The following is a 24,640-nucleotide window of genomic DNA, read 5'->3' on the forward strand; positions in this document are numbered from 1 at the left end:
TTAATTAATAAGAAAATACATTATTATTCTAACAAACTTTTAGTAACATAAACTTGCAGAATGTAAATATTAATAATAAATCATCATGAATAACGTCCACACAAGTTTGACACTAGGATTTAACTTAGAAACCCACTTTGGAAAAAAACCACCAGTAACATGTCACTAATCTTTTCACTCTTCCAAAAAGAGATTTTTTTAGGAGCCAACCTTATTAAATGTTTAAAAAAAAAATCACACTGTTAAATGAGACCTTGGTAAAGGATTTAATCACCCTATTAGGAGTGGCCTTGTTAGAGGACTTTAGAACATTCTATTAAAATTTAACCTTCATTAAAAAGATTTACTTATGACTTTTAGGTCAACCTTGATTAAAGGACTTCAATATTGATACTATGGTTAGAAAGTAACAATAGGTTTTGGTCTGGCAAATATAACTCACTTTACAAATACAGATCATAGTTTAATTCAAATGCTAATCCACTGACTAGGCTTCATCATCTTCTCATCCTCTAATTCACTTGGGAACCCTTCAAGCAATCACTCTTCACCTCTTCTCACCTTTTCTCAGCCTTCTGCTTAAGTTCACCAGTTAATACCATCAACATCTGCTCCAACCTCTTCTAGGTTGGCTCTTGTACCTCCTTAAATAGGTAATTTTGATATTTTTCCACTTAAACACCACTGTAGATCTTAGGGTTTGGTTAGATTAATCAAATCCTTTCAACATTTCATTTTTTCTTTTCTCTACTAGAAATTGTTCCTTGAATCCTTGTTTAGAAACATGAAAACATGAGTTCCCTTAATTTAAATGTTCCAAGTCATCCATCCTTATCTTCCACACACTTTACATATTCCAAGAAATCAACTCTGTTGGATGGAAGTCATGATTTCCTTATGAATAGTCAAAATGTTGTCCCTCGACAAACACTATGTTCTAGCACTCGATCATCACTATGTTACTCAATTTCTACCAATAATTTTGTTCAATACATATACTAAAACTCAGTCAATAATGATACTTGGTCAACAGTACTTTTTCTCGACACATACTTTTGCTCGGTTGACACTAGCATCACTAGGTACAAACTTCAAGTGTCTTAATCTTCTACTCTATTTCTTAGTCAAGCCTATGTATTTGATTAATATTTGATCACTTTTTCAAAGATTTAGTAAAACTATCTTCTTCATTTGTGGCATGATCAAACAATCACTTTATCTTGTCAATGTCTAACTAATTAAGTGGCCATTGTAGTTTCTTCTCAAAACTCAACCTTTCCTCTAGGTGCTTTTGTTATGACCAAATTGTCAAATCCTCTTCATCAATAATCTAGATATGAAACTCAAATAAGATAGAAAACTATCTTTTCAATAAGGTTTGACATCAATGAAAACATAACAATTTTTCTAATTGTAGTTTCTAAAACTTATGTCTAGTAGGGTTTAACCATGGAGGAAACTCCGTAGTTACACACGATCAAGTTGGAGTAGTACTAGGATGGGTGACCTCTCAAGAAGTCCTAATGCTTCACCCCTATGAGCATCACCTAGATCCAATGAGTGCTAAATGTTCCATTTATTCTCATGAGAGATGTATTCATGTTGAATCACTACTCATGAAACATGGGTCAATGAGTTTGACTCAAAATCACACAGTTAAATCTTGATAACAATATCATAATTTGACTTTCTATGGAAAATATCTCCTACTTATTAGCCATTGGCTTGCTAACTAGCCTTGAATTAACCATCACAAAGGTTTTTAGTATCTCCTTGATGTATTTGGATTGAGTAATATAGATACCTTTCTTCATCTAATATATTTGTAAACCAAAAAAGAATTTGACTTCCCCAAACATAGATATTTCAAATTCATTTTCATTCTTATTAAAAAATGATTTTCATATTTATGTTGTCCTCCAAATTTGATATCATCCACAAATATTTTATCTAATAGTACCCCTTTACCACCTTCAATTTTCAAGTACAAATTACTATTATCATTCATTCTTGCAAAACTATTTTTTACCAAATAATTGTGTACCATTTCGTACAATGCTCTAGGGGCTTATTTCAATTCTATAGAACTTTGTGCAGATTACATACCATGTTCTTCTTGCTAGGATCAAAAAATCCTTATGGTTTTTCAATGCAAACCTCTTCTTCTAGTATTCCATTTAGAAATAAAAATTTGACATCCATTTGATAAACTTTAAATCCATTATAAGCAGAATATGCAAGTAAAGTTCTAACTCCATCCAATCTTGCAACTAGTAAAAATGATTATGCATAGTCAATTTCTTCTTCTTGTGCATATCCTTTGCATACCAATCTAGCCTTTTTCCTTAGGACCTCACCTTTTTCATTCAGTTTGTTCCCAAATAACCACTTTAATACAATAACATTCTCATCTTTTGGTCTAGGTACTAGTGACCAGGTTTTGTTCTTCTTATTGACATTAAGGTCAATTTGTCTATCAGCGACTCAACACTTAGTCAAATGGTTACATTACTACTAAGCTCTACAATTTATACCAAGCCTATTATTCAGTTTGTAGAGTTAACAAAGTGATTCAATTGCTCCCAAGCCAAGTAGTCAAATAGTGTCAACTGAGAACCTAAGTTAGTTTGTAGTGTTTTCTGAGCTACACAGTGATTGGTGAGCTCCATACAAAATGTACAGTACAAACTGAGCATAGTAGAAGCTACCTAGCTATTCCATAGAAGTGAATAACATTATAGTGTTAATTGAGCTATGGTATGTTAACCAAGTTATACTTTGTCTACCAAGCTTGTGATGTTAATAGTGCGAATCTAGTGTTGACAGAATCATGCAGTGTCAACCGAGTGATTCAACAACTACCAAGTTTCTTAGTGTTCATCGAGTCACATAGTGCTAACTGAGTTCAAGCTACTTGGAAGTGATTAGTATGGACTGAGCTTCAAGTTTAACTGAGTGCTAAAGATTGTTGAGCATTGACAGTGTTTTTTGTGTATCAAAACATCATCAAGTATGTCTTCAGAACCCGAGCTATAGTAGTTGGGCCGACTTTGTGAATTATGATGAAATTGGTATTGTAGTTGACTCTAGTAAGTCATGATTTAGATTGGCATATATGTAATGCATTATATAATATCTAAGAATATATGTGAAGAGGTATAATGAGAAGGAGTGAGAATTGAGTAAGGCTATAAGTAGTATGAGGGATAACAAAGATTTATCTATCATAGTTAAGTGATCATTGTAATACAAGAAATCTCATTTAGCAAATTAGAGTTGTAGATCAGAGATTAGCCACTGGTTCATCCTAATAGGTGCATCAATCAAATCCATTAACAGGGTAGACTTAATAGTCTTTTGCTAAATTTCCTAACTGAGTGCATACTTCATTATATGTTTGTAAATCTTTTAACAAGGTGGATCTCGAAGTCCTTATTGCTCCTAATAGGGAAGATCACTAGAAGTGGTTAATTGTAAGTATTAATAGGTTAACTTTATATTGTAGTACTAAAGCTTGTGGGTATCATCCTTACCCCAATTTTACTTTCTAATTGGAAGGTTTCTAGGTTATCATATCTTTTGTCAAAGTGTTATGAATATTTATTTGCTTTCATTCTTTCTTGCATGGAATTAGATCAACATATTATATGAAGGATTAATTGGTGAAGTAAGATAAAGTTTTATTGGTTCCTGATTCACCCCTCCTATCTCACTAACCTTTCCTACCTTATATTTCCAACAATTGGTATTAGATATTTTCAGGTTCTCACATCAAAAGTTTAACACCTTGAGACAAGATTAGAGGCAATAGAGGTATACAAGCTAGATAAGGCTATTGACAATGAAAATTTGGATCTAGAATTGGCTATTAGACAACTCAAGAAAGAAAAGGAGCAACTCTCTCAATCATTGAAAAGAAGGAAAGATCTTGTAGAGCAAATGAATGAAAATATCTACACTAAAGAAATAATTGAAGACATATGTCCAAAAAGAAATTTAGATGAAGCTGATGAAGCAATCAAAGATCTATTAGAAAAGAATTACAATCTTCAAGAAGAAGTCAGAAAGTTGAAAAGAGAACAAAAAATCCAATTAGTGAGATTATGTGAAGTCATGGAAGAAAAAGACAAAGCCAAATAAGATATAAAAGAAAAGAACAATGAAATTCAACAACTATCCCTTCAGCAAGGAGACTTCATTGATCAACTCACTAATGCAAATTAAGAGCTTATGAATCTAAGATCAGAGAATGAAAGATTATGTAATGATCTCAACATTGAAAAATAAACCTACTAAGGAATGATGAAATCTTAGGAAAACATGAATCAATTGAATGAACAAAGTCAATATAGACACAAAGGAAAAGTTGGAATAGGATACACAAAACAAGGCGAATCATCTCAGCAATGAGCTCAAAAGAATAAAAGACCTACTTGTAATCATTGTGGTAAGATAGGTCATACATCAAATATATTTTGGAGTAATGGTAAAGCAAAATTCAATTGAAAGTGTTACATTTACAATAAGTATGGTCATAGAGAAGGTAAATGCAAAGAGAAACCTAAGTTTGAAGGTAAATGTTACAATTGCAAGAAACAAGGACACAAATCTTTAGAGTACAAAACCAAGTAGTGAAACCCAATAGAACAAATTTTGAAAGAAATATTTGGATTAGACTACAACACATGGTGTAGATGTCACTATTGTGGTGAATTTGGGCACATTGGAGAAAACTGTGTGAAACATCATATGAGGAAAATAGATTCTATAAAAAAAAGTTTTATTTTTTTAGAACTTAGACATCTTGGTAAGAACTATATGAACAAAGGTAGAATAAAAAATGATAAGAAAGCCAAAGTTGACAATATTAGAAAGAAAATGAGGTAGATATAGTTACCAAAATCTCTAAAGAATGCAAACCAAGATGATGAAGTGAATGACACCCAAGTCAATGAGTTGGGTGACTCAATCATTTCAACTTAGTTCATTATGGAGATCACTAGAACTGTGATACATAAAAGGTCATCCATGATCAATTCCAACTAGCAAGTAGAATGATCCAATAAACATTCAAGATGCACAAGGATTATGGAGTATGATGGAAAGCAAGAGACCTTATCAAACAAGGTCGGGTCGTAAGACCTTACCAAGCAAGGTCGGGTCACAAGACCTTACCAAGCAAGGTACGGTTGCGTATTGTTTTTGGTTACAGAAATAGAGTTGGTAGTTCCTACCAAGTGTTGGTGACTCTACCGAGCTATAGATTTCTCTCGAGCATTAAAGATTAAATTGAGTGAAGGACAACTTGTCTTCCTAATGAACTTAGGTGGGGAATAAAACCTTGATGGGAAAATGCATAGAAGAATACCAAGGACATTTATGAGTAGGCCTTGAAGCAACTCATGCCAAATCTTAGTAAGAAGGAGATAAAGAAATCCTTGAAGAAAAATGAGAAGAAGTTCACTCTCAAGTTAAACACTTGTATGATATTGCTGAAGGGCATTAAATATGTGGTGAATACAACTAAAACTACATGGAAAAACACCTATCAGTTGCATCAACCCAGTGAATTTGTTGTACATGTTAACGACAAAGATGATGGAGGTGAGGAAGACGATGTAAAAATAAAAGATGATGAGTTAGATGATGTCAATCTAGATGATGAGGAGGAAGAATAGGGAGCTACTAGAAGAAGTCTTCCAGAGATACAAAGCATTGAGAAAAGTGATGCTGAGAAAATTGAAGCAACGGTCATGACCTCATTTCCTCACTCTCTGAGCACAACCTTAGCACACTATGGCTTAGAGAAAGCTTGTACTGAGTTGGTTGTGGATACCACTACTATACCAAGCACCCAACCAAGCTTTGGCTCTATTCTACTCAGTGTTTCATTGATTCACCTGCCAAACAAAAAGGTCCTCCATCATCAAGCTTGACCGAGCAACAACAAGATATTCTTATTGTTGGTACCATTTCAACATTTGTTTCTAGTCCATCATTTTCCTCAATTATTTCTATTCTATGTGTATCCATAGCTAGTACAATGGTAGTTGATAACCAGTCTCAACCAAGCACTGAAGTCTTAAATAAGGGAAAGAAAATTGTTTGTATCATTTTAAAGGACAAGGACAATGGAAAAAAAGCAATTGATTTGGATGAGGATATAGTTATTCCAAATTGGGATATCTCCACCCTCACCCCTAATCAAATGATATCATGGGTGAACTACTAAAGAATAGAGCCAAGTCACAAAAGCTTAGAGAAGAGAAGAAGAAAGAAAATCAAGTTCTTGAAGGCATATTTAGAGCATATTTGTTGATGCTCTGAGTATTGAGGTTGATAGTTAAAAAACCCATTCTGGATGAGTTAGAACAAAGTTTTCACAAATACAATGAAGAATTGAATGGACAAGATAAACTACTGCAAAGAGCTAAAATAAAATTTGATAAGAGAGTGTTGGAACAAATTGTACCAAGAATTGCAATAGATCAAGTAGAGTTAGCTACTATTCTTGGTTCACTAGAAACATTTGTTAATAATGTTGTTTCATTATTTGTCAAGTGACACATCTATCTTTACAAGGGAAATCAAGGATAAGCTATCCAAGATAGATGAAGACATAAAGGAAAGTGCACACCAATTGTCACTTGACCCAAGCCATAGTTCTACACATTACACAAAGATCAAATATCTGAAAATCTATAGGCAAAATTATTAAAGGAAGAAGCTAGGATCCGAGCCACACTTCTAGAAACCCAAGGCATGATTCTTCCAAACATGGATGCATTGCAGAAACACATTGTACATGCAAAGGTACTCATCCATGATGAAAAATTCTCCATAGTTGATCACATGATGGAATTATCTACAAAAGTTTAGATTGCATTGCATTCAAGTAAGGTACTTCAGGAGAATTGAAACAAGAAAATGGTACTTATTTTGAAGGTACATTTTGATTTCTTGTCACATTTTGGAATTAACATATAGATGTAATACACCTTTGGCATTTATGTCAAAAGGGGGAGAAGTATTATGTAAAGGAGGAAAAGTATACTATACTCCATTTGTATGTATATAGGAAAGATATATGTATGGCGGAGTAGTATAGTATCATAATGATACTTGTATAGATAAGAAAAAAATATCTTTACAAAAAATATTTTGAAAATTCAAAAAAATAGAGTATTTTACTAAGCTATAACTTTAGGAATTCAAAACCAAGTTGAAGAAACTAGATGATGGCAAAGGAAGTTTTTGACTTATAGTTTTGAAGTTCAGATTTTTGGTTTGATAAGTATTTTTATCAATAATGCCAAAGGGTAAGATTATTGACATTAAGGTCAATTTGTCTATCAGTAACTCAATAGTTAGTCAAATGGTTACATTGATACTAAGCTCTACAATTTCTATTGAGCCTATCATTTACTTTATAGTGTTAACCAAGTGATTTAGTTGCTTCTTGTTAACCTCATAATGGTTTTTGACACTTGAGTGCCAATAAACTTAACCACTTTCTATATTGGAGCCGAGTACACCATGTATGCTGAGTCACAATATGAGCCGAGTGATCTTCAGGTGCCAAGTAGCCTTCAGGTGTCGAGTGAAGATCAGGTGCCAAGTGAAGTTCAAGTGCCGAATGACTTTAGGTGTCGAGCATGATACAAGTGCTGAGTGATATTTAAGTGTTGAGTCATAGATGATGCCGAGTAATACATAAATGCAACAGGAGTTGAGTAAGCTAGTTTGTTATTAGTGCCGAGCATTTGGAATCAGCAAGTGTCGAGTAACACAGAATGTACATATGAGTTTGTAACTTCATTGATTCATATGTAAACCATTTTCATGGCTGATATATGATGAATCTCGAAGGATTAAATGATAAGATCCAATATTTTGTATTTCCTATGCAATATACATGCAGCCAATAAGAAAAATGGAGAAGGCATGCAACCAATAAGAAAAGTGCAAGGAATGAGTGGGAAGAAAAGATTCAATATGGATCATAGATCCATACCTAACCCTAAGTCTTTGAATGTCTTTATAAAGAAGAAAAAATCTCATTAGAAGAAGAAGTGGATGTACAAGGGTGTGAAAGGAAAACTATTTCAGAGTAAAGAGTATCAGATCTCAGAGGATCAAGATCAAAGAAAGCAGATCAAGTGCCTGTATTCAACAATCAAAGGATTGTAAGCTATTAGGTTTATTGTACCTAATACTCTCTAGCAATTGTATTAGAATGAAAACCCTATGGTGATAGTTTAGCTTAACAAATATTTTGTAGATCCTTTAAATAGGTGATTAAATCCTTTAACAGGGTGACACTTCATGTAAAGTGTTTGTAAATTATTTAACCAGGTCACTATTGATATAGTGTAAAGCCTTTAACTGGGAAGGCCTTTAACAGAGTAGACCATCAAAAGTGGTTAAAACTTTATTGCTGCAGTAAATTTTTTGGGTATCATTCCCACCCTAGTTTTACCTTCTTATTTCTGGAGGGTTTCTGGGTTACCAAAATCTCAAGTGTTATGTGGTGATGCTTATGTGTTTCTCATAATTGTTTGATATATTTATATGCATGCAATCTACTTTCAGTTAAAAAGTTTTAATGGTCAAGATATAGTACTTCTGATTCACACCCCCCCCCCTCCCCCTCAGAAGCATTCTTTCTATTTGAATATTCCAACACTTCTGAGCCAAGTAGTCAGAATATAGTCTCTACTGAGCACCTGATTCAGTTTGTAGTATTTTCCAAGCTACACAGTGTTTACTGAGCTACACAATATTTATCAAGCTTCATAAACAATGTGTAGTGCAAATTGAGCATAGAAAAAGCTATTGAGCTATTCATTGGAAGTGAAGAAGATCATAGTGTTAACTGAGCTATAGTATGTTAAGCAAGTTATATTGTGTCTACCAAGCTTGTAGTATTAACAATATGAATTTAGTGTTGACCGAGTCATGCAGTGTCAACCAAGTGATTCAACAACTATCGAGTTTCTCAATGTTCACCAAGTCATATAGTGCTGACCAAGTTTGAGATACTTGGAAGTGATTGGTATGGACTGAGCTTCAAGTTCAACTAGGTGTCAAAGATTGTCGAGCATTGACAATGTTTGTCATGTATTAGAACATCTCCAAATTTGTTTTCAGAACTTGAGCTACAACACTTGGGCCAACTTTGTGAATTATGATGAAATTGGTATTATAGTTGACTCTAGTAAGTTATGATTTGGATTGGTATATATGTAGTGCATTATATTATATCCAAGAATATATGTGAATAGGTATAATGAGGAGTGTGAATTGAGTAAGGCTACAAGCAATATAAGGGATAATAGAGATTTATGTATCATAGCCAGGTGATCATTGTAATACAAGGAATCTCATTAAGAAAATTAGAGTTGTAGATCAAAGATCAACCCCTAGTTCATCCTAATAGGTGCATCAGTCAAATCCTATAATAGAGTAGACTTAACAATCTTTTGCTAAATCTCCTAACTGAGCGCATACTTTATTGTATGTTTGTAAATCCTTTAACAAGGTGGACCTCAAAATCATTGCTTTGTCTATTAGGGAAGATCACCAGAAGTGGTCAATTATAAGCCTTAACAAGTTAACTTTATACTGCAGTACTAAAGCTTGCGGGTATCATCACCACCCCAGTTTTACTTTCTAATTGGAAGGTTTTTGGGTTATCATATCTTGTGTCAAAGTGTTATGAATTTTTATTTGCTTTCACTCTTTCACGCATGCAATTAGATCATAATATTATATGAAGGATTAATTGGTGAAGTAAGATATTGTTTTATTGGTTCCCGATTCACCTCTTCCCTCTTAGTAACCTTGCCTACCTTATATTTTCAACACTTCTCTATTTGTTTAATTTCTTCATTCATTGCTTGAATCCAATCTTCATTATCCAAAGCATCTTTTATTTTTTTAGGCTCAAAATTACAAATAAAACATGTATCACTTCTTGGTATTTTCCTTGCATGGCTCTAGAGTCTCAAATACATGATCTCTTCTCATATATTTTGCTAGTATAGGTTCTTTTCTTGTTTCTTCTTCTTCAAACTCATCTTGAAAATTTATTTTAAGTTCATTTTGCATCTTTTCTTGAGTTTCTAGTTACTCTACACTAGCTTCCTAGTGTTCAACATCTTCTTCTCATAACTTGACATCAATTTGCTATTGCTTGACACCTTCAATTTTTTGTTCGACAACTATTGTCTTGAATTTTGTCACCAAAAAATGTAGGTAATAGTACAAAAATTTTCCCAGATATTTTTTTATTTCTCTAAGCTTATTTCATTATTTAACTAGTTTGTATTGATCAATCAAATGACATCACTTGATATAACAAATCATTTTACTAAAGGCTTTCGTCAAGTCTTTTTCATTTTTCTGATTGTCGAGCCTATGCTTGATTTTTGAGGCCTTCATCATACTTTATTTCTTTTTTGAATGTGTGTTTGTTGGTTTTTAGTCCTTTGGTTTTTCTCAAATCATTACTTTTGGTTTCCCCTTCGATTTGAGTTAACCTAGAGCTTAATTAGAGTTGTCAGTCAAAAGATATGACCATTTTAGTGCCCAAAATGTAGACCTTTTTGATGCAATAACACAGATTAAAAATATCATGTTATATTTTTAATTTGACATTCACTTTTGAAAAATATAACTTAAATTCGCTTTATGTTATGTTTTTAAGATACTTTATCAACTAGCACTTGCACCCAAAAGAAGCTGCAAGGGTAGCTGATAGATTTTTTATTTGAAAGAATAATTAATTCAATAGTTTAATTCAGAAAAAAATCTAAATATATAAAAAATCATTAAGTAAAAAACTACGTCTACTCTTATTAAACTATTATGTATGTAATGCTATTCTTGATTTTGAATCTGACAAAGTGCCAATTTTTTTTAATTTTTTGAATGAATAAACAAAAACAATGCTAATTTCTAGAGTTTCCCTGAAATAGTCACAGGTAAATAATAAAGTACATTTCTAGTTAGAGGATCAAAATGAATTTTATGGGTCACATCCTTGCTAAATCCAACATTCAATAGGGTAACTATTGAAATTTTAGTCAAGTTTGTTTATTAGTGGCACACACACTTATTCAAATGGTTAGCAACTACTAATCTTATTGTATAGTTAATAGTATTAACCAAGAAATTTAGGCTTTACCAACTCCTACAGTTTCTATCAAGTTCAAGGAACATCATTCATTTCACTCCGAACAATATCTACTAGGTAGGTAATTATCAGTGTAAACTAAGATTTATAATGTTTACTGAGTTTCTTAGTACAAATTGAGTTGTATAGTGCTTACTGAATTTGTAGCTTTAGTAATGTGAATTTAATGTTGACCAAGCTATACAACGTCAACCAAGTAATTTAGTTTATATCAAGCTTGTAGTGATAGTGCTTACTGAGCTATGCAGTGTCAACCAAGTGATTCATTTTATAAGCCAAGTTTCATAGTATTCACTAAGTCACTAGTGTAGACCATGTTCAAACTACTTAGAAGTGATTAGTATGAGTCGAGCTTCTATGTCTACTAAGTGCATGACAATGCCAAGCAATTGACAATGATTGCCAAGTGTTAGAACCTCAGTGAGTTTGGCTTCAAAATCTAAGCACCTGTAATTGGGCCAACTTTGATGAACTATAAATTGTATTGGTATATATGTAATATATTGTATCACATCTAAATATATATAGCAAGTATGGAAAGAAGATTCTTAAGTAGAAGTGTGAAGTAAAAAGGCTACAACAGTATAAGGAGTAGCAAATATTTATCTATCATAGCAAGGTGATCATTACACTCAAAGGAATCTCATTCAACAAATCAAGTTGTAGATCAAAGATCAACCATTAGTTCATCCTAATAGGTGGAATAGTTAAATCCATTCACAAGGTAGACTTAACAATCTTTTGTAAATCTCTTTATCAAGTGCATACTTCATTGTACTTTCGTAAATCCTTTTGCAAGGTGGACCTAGTAGTCCTTATTACTCCTAACAGGATAGATCATTAGAAGTGATCACTGTAAGCCTTAATAAGCCAACTTTATACTATAGTACTAAATCTTGTGGGTATCATCCCCACCCTAGTTTTACTTTCTATTTGGAAGGTTTCTGGGTTACCATATTGTGTGTCAAAGTGTTATGAATGTTAAATGCTTTTAGTTTATCATGCTTGCAAATAGATCAGTATACATATGAAGGATTAATTAGTGAATAAAGAATAAGTTTTATAAGTTACTGATTCACCCCTCCCCTCTTAGTATTTTAGCTTATCATATATTTCCAACAATTGGTATCAGAGCTTTTTAGTTCTCAAAGAAAATTTTTAACAACTTGAGCAAAGATCAGAGGCAATGGAGGTATTTAGACTTGATAAGGTTATTGATAATGAAAAGCTAGATTTGGAATTGGCTATTGGGCAACTCACAAAAGTAAAGAAGCAACTCTCTCAATCCTTGAAAAGAAGAAAAGATCTTGTAATACAAATGAATGAAAAACTCTACATTGAAGAAAGAATTGAAGATATCCATTTAGAAAGTAATTTAGATGAAGCTAATGAAGCAATCAGAGAAATATTAGAAAAGAATGATGCACTTAAGGAAGAAGTAAGAAAGTTGAAAAGAGAACAAGAAATCCAGTCAGTAAGATTATGTGAAGTAATGGAAGAGAAAAGAAAGATAAAAGAAGAATTAGAAGGAAAGAAAAATGAAATTTAGCATCTATTCCTTCAACAAGAAGACTTTATTGATCAGCTTACTAATGAAAATGAAGAAATCATGAATCTAAGACAAGAGAATTAAAGATTGCAAAATGATCTACACACTGAAAAGAAAATCAATAAGAGGATGATGAAATCTTAAGAAGACATGAATCAATTGAATGAGAAAAGTCAATATAGACAAAATGGAAAAGCAAGAATTGGATATATAGAAGAAGGTGAATCATCCAGGCAAGGAGCTTAAAAGAATCAAAGACCTACTTATAGTCATTATGGTAAGTCAGGTCATACATCAAACAAATGTTGGATAAATGGTAAAGATAAATTCAATGTAAAATGCCACAATTTCAATAAGCATGGTCATAGAGCTAATAAATACAAAGAGAAACCTAAATTTGAGGGCAAATGTCACAAATACAAGAAGCATGGGCACAAATCTTCTGAATGTAAAACTAAGATATTGAATCCAAAAGAGTAGATTGTAAAAGCTATATTTGGTTGGGACTACAACACATGGTACATATGTCATTACTGTGAAGAATTTGGACACATTGGAATAAATTGTGTAAAACATCACATGAGGACAAGAGACACCACTAAAAGATGTTTCATTTGTTCATAACTTGGTCATCTTGCCAATAATTGTATGAATACCAGAAGAATTGAAGATGAAAATAAAGCCAAGGCTGATAACATCATAAAGGAAATGAGACAATAATAGATGTCAAAATCTTCTGAGAATGCAAGTCCAAGAAATGAAGTGTCACTCAAGAATTGGGCGACTCAAGCATTTCTACTTGATCTCCCACAAGGATAACTAGAACTAAGATTCTAAAGAAGACACCTTACATCAATTCTAGTCAGCTGGAAGGAAAGGTCCATATCAGCATTCAAGATGCAAAGGGATCACTGAGTATCTATAGAAATTCTGGACATTACTGAGCAAGGTTAGGTTGCAAGACTCTATTGAGCATTGGGAGTAACTAAGTTGTTGTATGGACACTAAGTCATGAATGACTTTGTTGAGAAATTAATTCAAGCTGAGTGGAAGATAGTCTATCATTAACCAAGCAATCATACAAAGCATTTATGGCAATTGAAAGGCAAAATTTGTTAAAAAGGAAAAAATCAAATTCATTTGTCACCATGAATTTTTAAGAGCTATTTTTTAAGAGCGATTTCTGTTCATCTGAGTGTTCTGTGCAAATTATTGTTAAAGTTTTCCATATTTTCAAAAACCTCACCTAGCAATAGCATCCTCCAGTAGCAAGAAAAAGAAAGGGTTTGAGATGTTAGTTCAAGGAGTCAAATGGAAAGCACTAGATTTCAAATTGAGTCTCTATTGCAAAAAACTCTTGATCCAACTGGAGCTTGGTCTCAAATTCCATCCAAGGTACTATTGGTTAATGATATTTCCTTGTATTTTTTATGTTTGATTCAAGATATAGAAACCATAGAAATTGATGAAACTTTGGAGAAATTGTGTGTGAATGGTATTATAAAACCCGAGCATCAACACTTGGAAACCAAGGGTTTAACCCACATTGCTCACATGCCCTAAGATTTCAGATTAAGTTTATAAGGTTTATCCTTTTTCATGTGTACAATGGGTATCTATGGTTGGAGCAACCTATTCCCATAACAAAGAACATGATTCATTGGATCATAGGGCTCCCGATGCTAGCCAAGGCAAAAACCACCAAAACCCTAAGTTAGGTAGAACTAGAGAATGGAGCTAAAATTTAGAATTCATGTAATTGCACACAAGATATACAACTCCATTTGAGTCAATAGTGTATCATGTGAAGCAGTGGATCTTGCTTTCAAAGTGGTCAAGAACAACATGTCCTTTGACCTTGTTGAGTTGATGTTGAACCAGTTCAGCAAAAATATGGAAAGCATAAAAAATTCAAAGAATCACCCTTGTAAGTTTGGTTCACTTTTAACCTATTTATTTTTCTTTATACAAAAGTTTTTCCTCCCAAAAGGTACAATTATATGGAGAAAAGATGTGCCTATTCTTTATCAAATCAATGAGTATAGGACAAACATTTTGATGCATTCAAGGATAAGATGAATAACAGATTTAGAATTCTAAAGAAACTTGTACTAGACTATAAGGATGATATTTTTTTATGATGGATTGTGACAAAGTGTATATACAAGCAATCAAACTGAGAATTGTATAGGTCAAGCCACTAGGTTATGAAGTTAATATTGATGACAACATGGATATTATTAAGGCATTATTAAATGAACCTATGGATCCAAAGGTTACATACTTTGGTACATTTGATGAAGCTAAAGAAAAAATTGAATTAGAGATACAACTTTCTTAGTCTATCAACAAAGGAAAGAAAATGATAGCTAAATTGAGACAAACTAGCTCTACTCTCATATTGATAGAAGGTAAAGGGGATGATATAGAAGAAAATGATGCAGAAGATGAGGAAAAATTAGAAGAAGAAGAACCAGTCAAGAAGAAAGGTACAATTATCATAACCAAACCTACCAAGTCATCTAATACAGTGTTTACAAGAAGGGCATCTAGAAAGAAACTGAAATTGGGTGAAGAAGCAGTAGATGTGATTTTCAAATGCCCCCAACCACATTCCAAGAAAAAATGAAAGAAATTGGTTCTAGAGTTGGCATGGAAAATTTCAAATCATTAATGTATGAGACCAGAACTATAGAAGAGAATAAGCAAGTTGAAGACATGGTTGTGTCTAAGATAGGTAAATGGAAATATTCTCCAGACCAATTTGCACAACAGATTCCCAATCAATTAATAGAGAAAATTAACCCAAGATGGGATCATGCCATGAAAACTGCCAAAGACATATATGAGTAGACTCTGAGGCAACTCATGCCAAGTCTAAGTGATAAAGAAGTGAAAGAGTCCATCAAGTAGAATGAAGGGAAACTTAATTTGAAATTTAACACTTATCTAATATTGATCAACAACATTGAACATGTGGTAAGGAATGCCACTAACACATGGAAGAATATTTATAATCTTCATAAGAAAAGTGATTTTTTTGTTCATGTTAGTGATTAGGATGATGATGGTGAAGATGCTGAGGAAGAAAAAGGCAAAGATGATGAAGAAGAAACAAATGATGAGAATAAAGATGATTAGGAACAAGAATAGGAAGCCACCAAGGAGAATCTCCCTGAGATTCAAAGCATTGAGGAAATTGACCCTAAGAAGATTGCAACAGTGGTTATAGCCTCACTTCCTCACTCTCTAAGAAAAGATTTAAGGCCATCTAACTTAGAGAAAGCTACTACCGAGTTGGTTGTGTCAAACACTAGAAATCCAAGCACTCAACCAATCTTAACACCTGGTTAGCTCAGTACTTCATTGACTAATGTGACCAACACTTCATCTACCAAGTAGTCAGTGCTTCCTTCATCAATTTTGGTCACTCAGCAACAAGGTATTTCTTCAATAAGTGCAATATCTACTTTTACTACTAGTCCTTTCATTTCCACTATTGTTATAATTTTGAGCATGCAAATAATAAGTACTAAGATAATTGAGAGCAAGCCTCAACCGAGTACAAAATTTCCTAGTAGAGGCAAAGAGAAGGAAGAAGACATTGATCTTGATGAGGATATAGTTATCCTAAGTTAGGATATCTATACTCTAAATCTTGATCAAATGCACATAGTAGGTGAGCTATTATAGGAAAAAGCTAAGCAATAGAGGCTTAGAGAAGAAAGAAGTAGAGAGCATCAAGTGCTTGAAGATGCAAAGAACATTCTTGCAGAGGAAATTAGCATTGAGGTTGATACTTCTCAACCTATTTTGGCTTAGTTAGAAGAAGTGGTCCAAAAATTCAATGAAGATTTGAATGGACACAAGAAATTGTTGCAAAGAGTAGAGAGGAAATTTGAAAATAAAGTATTGGAGCTAGTAGTACAAAATATTTCACTATACCAAGTAGACTTGTCTACCATTTTAGGCTTATTGGAAACCTCTGCCAACAATGTCACTTCTCTATTCGATAAACTCTGTGATACATCCATCGTCACATAGGAAATCAAAGATAAAATCTCCAAGATAGACAAAGATCTAAAGGAAAGTGCACACCAGCTATCACTTGATCTGAGCTATAGTTTTGCTCATTATACTAAGATCAGATTTTTGATTGATTTACAAGTAGAATTGCTAAGGGAAGAAGCCAAGATAAGGGCTACACTTGTAGATATACAAGACATGATTCTTTTGAACATGGATGCATTGGCAAAAAACATTACACATGCTATGATTCTCATCTATGATAAAAACTTCTCTATTGCTGATCACATGATGGAATTATCAATAGAAGTTCAGATTGCATTGCATGCAAGCAAGGTGTTCCAAGAAAACTAGGACAAGACAATGTCACTAATTCTAAAGGTACATTATGATTAATTGTCACATTATGGCATTACCATGTAGCATACACCTTTGATATTTATGTCAAAAAGGGGGAGAAGATGTATACATCATGTAAAGCATAAGGGGGAGAAGATGCAATATAAGATGTGATATAAAAAGGGAGAAGATGAGAAGATGTATATAGCATGTAAAGTAGATTGAATATATATGTATGGGGGAGCATCATAATATTATACATGTACAAATATTCAGTTAAACATCTCTTACAATTTTTTTTTTGAAAAATCTAATAAATAGAGTATGTCACCGAGTTGAAGACACAAGATGGAAACTAAAGATTATTTTGAACTTTTTGAGAATTTAGTTTTAATTGATAAGTTTTTTTGTCACTAATTCCAAAGTGGGAGATTGTTGACATTTCAATCAAGTTGGTTTATTAGTGAGACACACACTTATTCAAATGATTAGTAGCTACCGAGCTTATTGTATAGTTAACAATGTTAACCAAGTAATTTAGGCTTTATAGAGTCCTACAGTTGCTATCGAGTTCAAGGAACATCATTCAGTTCACATCGAGTAGTATCTACCAAGTTGGTGATTGTTGGTGTAAACCAAGATTCATAATGTTCACCAAGTTTCTCAATGCAAACTAAGTTGTACAGTGCTTATCGAGTTCATAAGTTTAGTAATATGAATCTAGTATTGACCGAGCTATACAATGTCAACCAAGTGATTTAGTTTATATTGAGCTTGTAGTGATAGTGTTGATCGAGCTATGTAGTGTCAACCAAGTGATTTAGTTTATATGCTAAGTTTCACAGTATTCACTAAGTCACTAGTGCAGGCCAAGTTCAGACTACTTGGAAGTGATTAGTATGAACCCAGTTTCTACATCTACTAAGTGCATGACAATGCCGAGCGATTGACAATGGTTTCTGAGTGTCAAAACCTCACTGAATTTTTCTTTAGAACTCAAGTACCTAAAATTGGGCCAACTTTGTGTATTTGGTGAAACTTGTATTGTAGCCAAATTTGATGAATTGTAAATTGGATTGGTATATATGTAATTTATTGTATCACATCCAAATATATATAACAAGTATGAAAAGAAGATTTTTAAGAAGAAGTGAAAAGTAAAAAGGCTACAAAATATAAGGAAAAGAAAAGATTTATCTATCATAGCAAGGTGATCATTACAGTCAAAGGAATCTCATTCAACAAATCAAGTTGTAAATCAGAGATCAACCACTAGTTCATCCTAACAAGTGGAACAGTTAGTTCCTTTCACAAGGTAGACTTAATAATCTTTTGTAAATCTCTTTACCGAGTGCATACTTCATTGTATGTTTGTAAATCCTTTTGCAAGATGGACCTAATAGTCCTTATTGCTCCTAACAAAGAAGATCATAAGAAGTGATCATTGTAAGCCTTAACAAGCCAACCTTATACTGGAGTACTAAAGCTTGTGGGTATCATCCCCACCCCAATTTTACTTTCTATTTGGAAGGTTTTTGGGTTACCATATTATGTTTCAAAGTATTATGAATGTTTTAATGCTTTTAATTTATCATGCATGAAATTAGATCAATATACATATGAAGGATTAATTGGTGAATAGAGAATATGTTTTATAAGTTACTGATTCACCCATCTCCTCTTAGTAACTTAGCCTATCATATATTTCCAATAGTAACATTATAAAGTTTAATTGGCATTGACAATATTAATTTACCTCCCAACAAAGTGATTATAGTTGCCTCTTATTCTGCAATGACTTTTCCAATTAGTAAAAGATGCTCTTGAAATTGCAAAAATAATAACCAAATATCAAGTTATTGATATCACAGAACTCAGAAAGTCACATTCACATTAGTGTTAACTACTCAAAAAAACAATATAAATAAAATATAAATATCACAATGAACATATATTCAATGCCAACAAAACTCCTGGATCAACCATAGAGCTACAATAATAATAAATATATGATAGAAATTTATAAATTAATTAATAGCAGAAAACATAGCTCTCTATCAAGGAATGCATTGACAATGATATTAGTAGGAGGCCAGAATGCAAAACAAGGGCAAAAAAATAGCTCATGTGGGCTATAGCTTCCCTAAAGTGAAGTACAATAAAGCATATTTCTAGTTATTTTTAAACCTACTATATTATAGCAAGAATTTTCCCTAGTTGATGTTGAATCCTCTTACTTGCCATTGTAAGTCAACTTTCCTTGAGTATTTGAAGTGTATTTTATGTGGCTATATGAGTTTGCAACCTACCTAATGGGATTATAGGGATGTAATCAATTGATCACAAATACATAAAATCACAAAAAATGGAAAAATATCATAAAACATAGACATGGAACACCAAATAGTAAACTAGGAAAGAGACTAAATCTTTCACAATAAGCAGGCATTGTAGTAAGCCTAAGATTAAATCTATAGGGCATAAGACAAGAATTCTAATACTTTGAGAAGCACTATGATCCTTGTTCCCCATCCACCACTTAAAATTTTTTTACAATGATTTGTTTTCTCCAACTTAGCACATTAAAAATTAAAATAAACTACATGTTGAATTGTTGTGTGTTAGTTGGCACAATTCAAAAGTCTATTGTTGCTAAAATATAAATCAACACCCTATACCAATTTATACCTAAATACCAACCAGATTTAGGCAACATATTATAGACTCTACATGCCCTTATATGTTTTAAAAATTTTACACATAAGCACAAACATGCAAAAAAAAAAAAAAAAAAATGTTTAAGCAAATAAAATTGGGTTGTAGAAAATCAATGTTATGCTTGTAAAAAAGGAAATAAACCTATGAACAACAAAGTGGAGTCTTTGCCTCCTGAAAGCATGATCTTTAGAATATCTATTTGCAGAATGTGGGTTTGAAACAATTGAATTCAAGTGAGTCTTATTAAAAAGCATAATGTGGAACAATTTCGTCAAAATTACAGGCTCAGATCATGGGTGATGAGTAAAAATGATCATACCCTCTATGGCCTCTGTAAATATTTTCCTGTCATTAAATTCATGTTTTGATGTGATGTTTTCTATAAATTTTGATGCCAATTATGCCACTCATCTTTGAGATGACATTTCAATGATTTTACAATTAGCATTGTTTGGTCAAGACTAGGTATGCATTGTGTCCATGGCTTAATTCATTGTGTACTACTCATATTGGAACAATTTTTTATCTGTGATGTGATTGAACTTTAGTTTAAGTGATGATCATATGGAAGCACCCACTTTGAAGCCAATGCAAACCCTCATCTTGCAAATCGATTATAGAGGTAGATATTTTTCATAATGTTGAGTAGTTTTTATTTTTATTATTTTACCCTATTGTGGGGTTTGGTTGTTGATTGTCACTAAAAGTTTAAAAAGTTCAAGCACTGATGATTTCAGTTTTCTTGCTACAATTTCAATGATTAATGACAACTTTTGTATTCTTTTGTAGCTTGGATGACAAATAGAGACCCAACATAATAATGGTGGTCTCCTCTATTCATCCACCATGCCTACATAATATTGTATCTCATGAACTTCATTTGGGCAATGAAGAAATTATCTATTTTGTGTTTCATGAAATTTCAATTGGGTAATTAAGAAATGTTGATTTTTTATTTTTTATTTTTAAATATATTTATGAATCAAGAAGTGGGTTGTTTGACATGCTTATATACTCTAGAAGCAATAGGATTTGGATGTATATAAAGATGCATTTGTGTTGTTCACATCTTGCTTCATTAGAAGGCTTTTCTATTGAGAAAATTATGTTTCTATGGTTATTGTCAATGATAGTAATAGAAGTGCATTCACTATTATTTCCATAATATTTCAATGGAGATTTTTGGCTATGAATTTAGCACATAGAATTCATTTTTATAAGATATTCTTAAAACCTTTTTAGTCGCCAGGGAAAAAAGCTAACAATGAATAAGTAGTCATTACAAGCAAGACATCCCTTTCCTTGAAGCCCTAGTTGAACAAAAAGTATAAAATAAGATACAAGCTAAAAGATCCACAAACTACACAACATAAATTCTAGAAATAGGGCAGAATGATGGGATCAATCAAATAAGTGTGAATCAACTTAGTCGTTGTTGTCTAAAACCAAATAGAATGATAAAAAGGAATATATATTTGGTTCTAGGAGTCACGAAACCACATCTTTGATAGTTATTGTTTCTACATTCAGTTGTGTGTCATTTTTTTCACCAACATTTCACACAGCTTTCATACTTGATCTACAACCATCTCATACTTAGGAGTCTCCATACCCATTCCAGCCAAATTTAACAAGAGACTTGATTATTGCAAAAAAAAAAAAGAGTTATTTGTTTATTACACATGTCCATTCATTTTGGCTTCAAATTCAACCCAAGTTATAATCATTTTCACAAATAAAAGCTCCAACAATGATTTCTTTACCATGATTTTGGATTAGGGTCAATATTATTTTGATAACTTTTCATCTTGTAAGCTTTTCTCCAGCTATTTTTGAAGCTCAATTTTTTTTGCCTAATTTGTAGCCTGCATAATCTTCAGGGCCTTCAAAGTGCTTTGAAGAACAACTGTACCAAAGTGACATGTGGCCTCCCCGATGTCCATCTTTCTAGCAATTTTCAACACTATTTTGCCTTCCATCCTAAGAATTGTGAGATAGAGATTTTGGAATTGTAAAAAAAATCTATCGACATTGGTATTTTCTAAACCTTCTGGCTTTTGATTTGAGGTGGTCTTATCCAAATTCCTTTGGTGAAATGCAAGATGAACACAAATGGGGAAAGGATTGAAATCTCCATTGACAAACTAGACATAGAGAAGAAACCATAAATGAATTCTATCACTATATTACCAATACATCCAATTTATAGGATATTACATTCAACAGTTCAATGAATATTATATTATGCTAGATGGCTAAAGACATCCTTGGAAAATGCACAATATTTAATGGACTTGTTGGATAGTAAATGGATATGCAAAGGTCGGTTGAGGGGGTTGGATGGTGTGAATGGCATGTGATGGCAGAATGTAAACATCATGGCTTGTGGTGGAAATACTACCCATTAACAACATGAACATTTAATGAAGTGATAGTACACAATGATTTCAATGAGTGATATGATTTAATTTTGACATGTATAGATAAGGATTTGACATATATTCTAATCTATGATCACAAAACTATTTGCTAATAGCTCTAAACTATTTAAGGGCACCTAAATTATTTGTAAGAAATTGTTTTTAGGTGTGAGACAATTTCCGGTTGCAATCAACCTCATAGGAGAAGCCTATCGGCTAATTAAATTTTCACTTAAAGTAACAATAGTGCACTTTAAGTTATATTTCTAAGTTGAGTTTACTTTAAGATTTCTCACTTAAGTGACTATATTAACTATATAGTTCAATTTAATTTTTAGCATTTAAATCAAATGCTCTAGTAAATATTACTTTTTAAATGATATTTACATCTTATATTGATAATATGATGTGTAAATATAATTTATGTCCCATTTAAGTAATATTTTAATGAATTCAATTTGACATATGATAATTGAATCACTTAGAGTCATCAAAAGTGGACCTTTTTCATATCGCATGTAAAATTCAACTTAGAATGTAAAGTCACTCAAATGTAGACCTTTTTTATGCCATTTCATGTAAAATCATTTGAAATGTGTAATGCTATAAAAAAGCTAAGCTTTATAACTTAAATACACCATTGCACTAAAACATTGAGTTTTCATTTACAACATGCATCCACATAAAAAATGTGAGCTTTACACTAAAAGTGAGTCTTTAATATATTCTTTAACCTCCAAAAGGCGAGTTTTGCATCTTAGCATGCTTTTAAAATATAGATTGACCATAAAAAGGTGCATTTTTGAAATCTCATGTTCTTGCCCTTCTATAACCCATTTTCGAGAAAAACACAAGCAAAGAACTCTCAAGAACTTGTTTTTGAAGATTTTGATTAATTTCCTTTCATGGTTTCTCTTGAAATATTCTCCAATAGGCTCATTTTTGCCAATCCATGGGTTTTCAAACAATGAATGTGGATTTTTCTTGCTAAAAAATATTATTTTTAACTCCTTTCAAGGGCACATTTTTGAGAAAAAAACAAAACATCTTCATTTTTGGCACATGTTTTGGCAAGAGGAGGAATAGATTTGGCATTTTTAGTGATTTTCATTGCATCTTGGCTCACTTTTTGGTGTTTGGAAGTCAAAATATTTTTGTTTCATGCCTTTTATGAATCACATTTTTGCTAAAAGAACCTAGAAAATTAGGGGTTTTCTCCACTTTTATGTGTTTTGAAGTCACTTTTTTGCATTTGGATCCATGTATTAACATTTGGGGAAGCTGTTGTTGGAATTAAAAGGGGAAAGAGTAAAATTTTGGAGGGGGGGTGGGTGAATCAATAGTTTAAACTTGGACCCATAAAACTTTCACCATTCATTCATCATATGCATACGTAAGCTGAAATAACATGTAAAGCATATGCATCTAGATCATATAACCATGTAAGCATTGACACACATAACACCAGATATGATTACCTAGAAACCGTCCAAGTGAGAAGGTAAAACTGGGGTGGGTATGACACCCATAAATCTTCACTACTATAGTAATAAAGTGTATCCAATGAAGGTTACGATGATTTGACCATGAAACATGATCTACCCTGTGAAAGGTCTACCTTGTTAAAGGCTTACAAAGACTATTAGGTCTCACCTTGTTAGAAGATTTCAACAACATGTTAGAAGTGTGCCTTGTTAGAGGACTTCAACTTACAACTAAGTAAGCACCCTGTTAAAGGTTTCATACAGTCTGTTAGGACTACTCTGTTAAGAGATTTAACTGAAATCACATGTTAAAATGTCTCAACATAGATCCTATGATTGGAACTTGCTTTCTATCACCTCTAAACAATAATCTTATTGATCCTTCACATTCAAATGTCTCAATGCTGTATCCTTTTATCTATCCTTTGTTCTTCTCAAACTGATTCTACAATTCACTCTATAACATCTAAGTCACCTTGAATGCTTTGCAAACTATCCTGTTCACTCCTTCAACTCTCCATACCATTCACTCCTCTATTCATTCTTCATAAAGAGTTTAGGGCTTCATCCTCCTTAAGAAGACTTAGGTGGCTTAGGGTTAGGTATGAATCTACGACTGAGATTCATCCATTTTGCCACTTAATACTTCCCATTTTTTGATTGGTTGCATGTAATTGCATAGGGAATCCAAATAGAGATTCATCCTTATCTCCATAATATCAAAATATGATCTTAAGATGACTTAAAAATGGTCTACATAATTGTTTGTGCCATTACAAACAAGTATGTCAGAACTGTGTCACTCAACATATCAAGTCTTTGATGCTTGGTATGCATTGTTTTGTATACTATGTCTCGAAACTTGCATTACTTGGCATTCACTATTTACTCAGATCCTAAATCACTT

The sequence above is a fragment of the Cupressus sempervirens genome, chromosome 3 (genome assembly GCF_028749045.1).
Source record: "Cupressus sempervirens isolate cs-2001-9-10 chromosome 3, ASM2874904v1, whole genome shotgun sequence".
In the NCBI taxonomy this organism is placed as follows: Eukaryota; Viridiplantae; Streptophyta; class Pinopsida; order Cupressales; family Cupressaceae; genus Cupressus; species Cupressus sempervirens.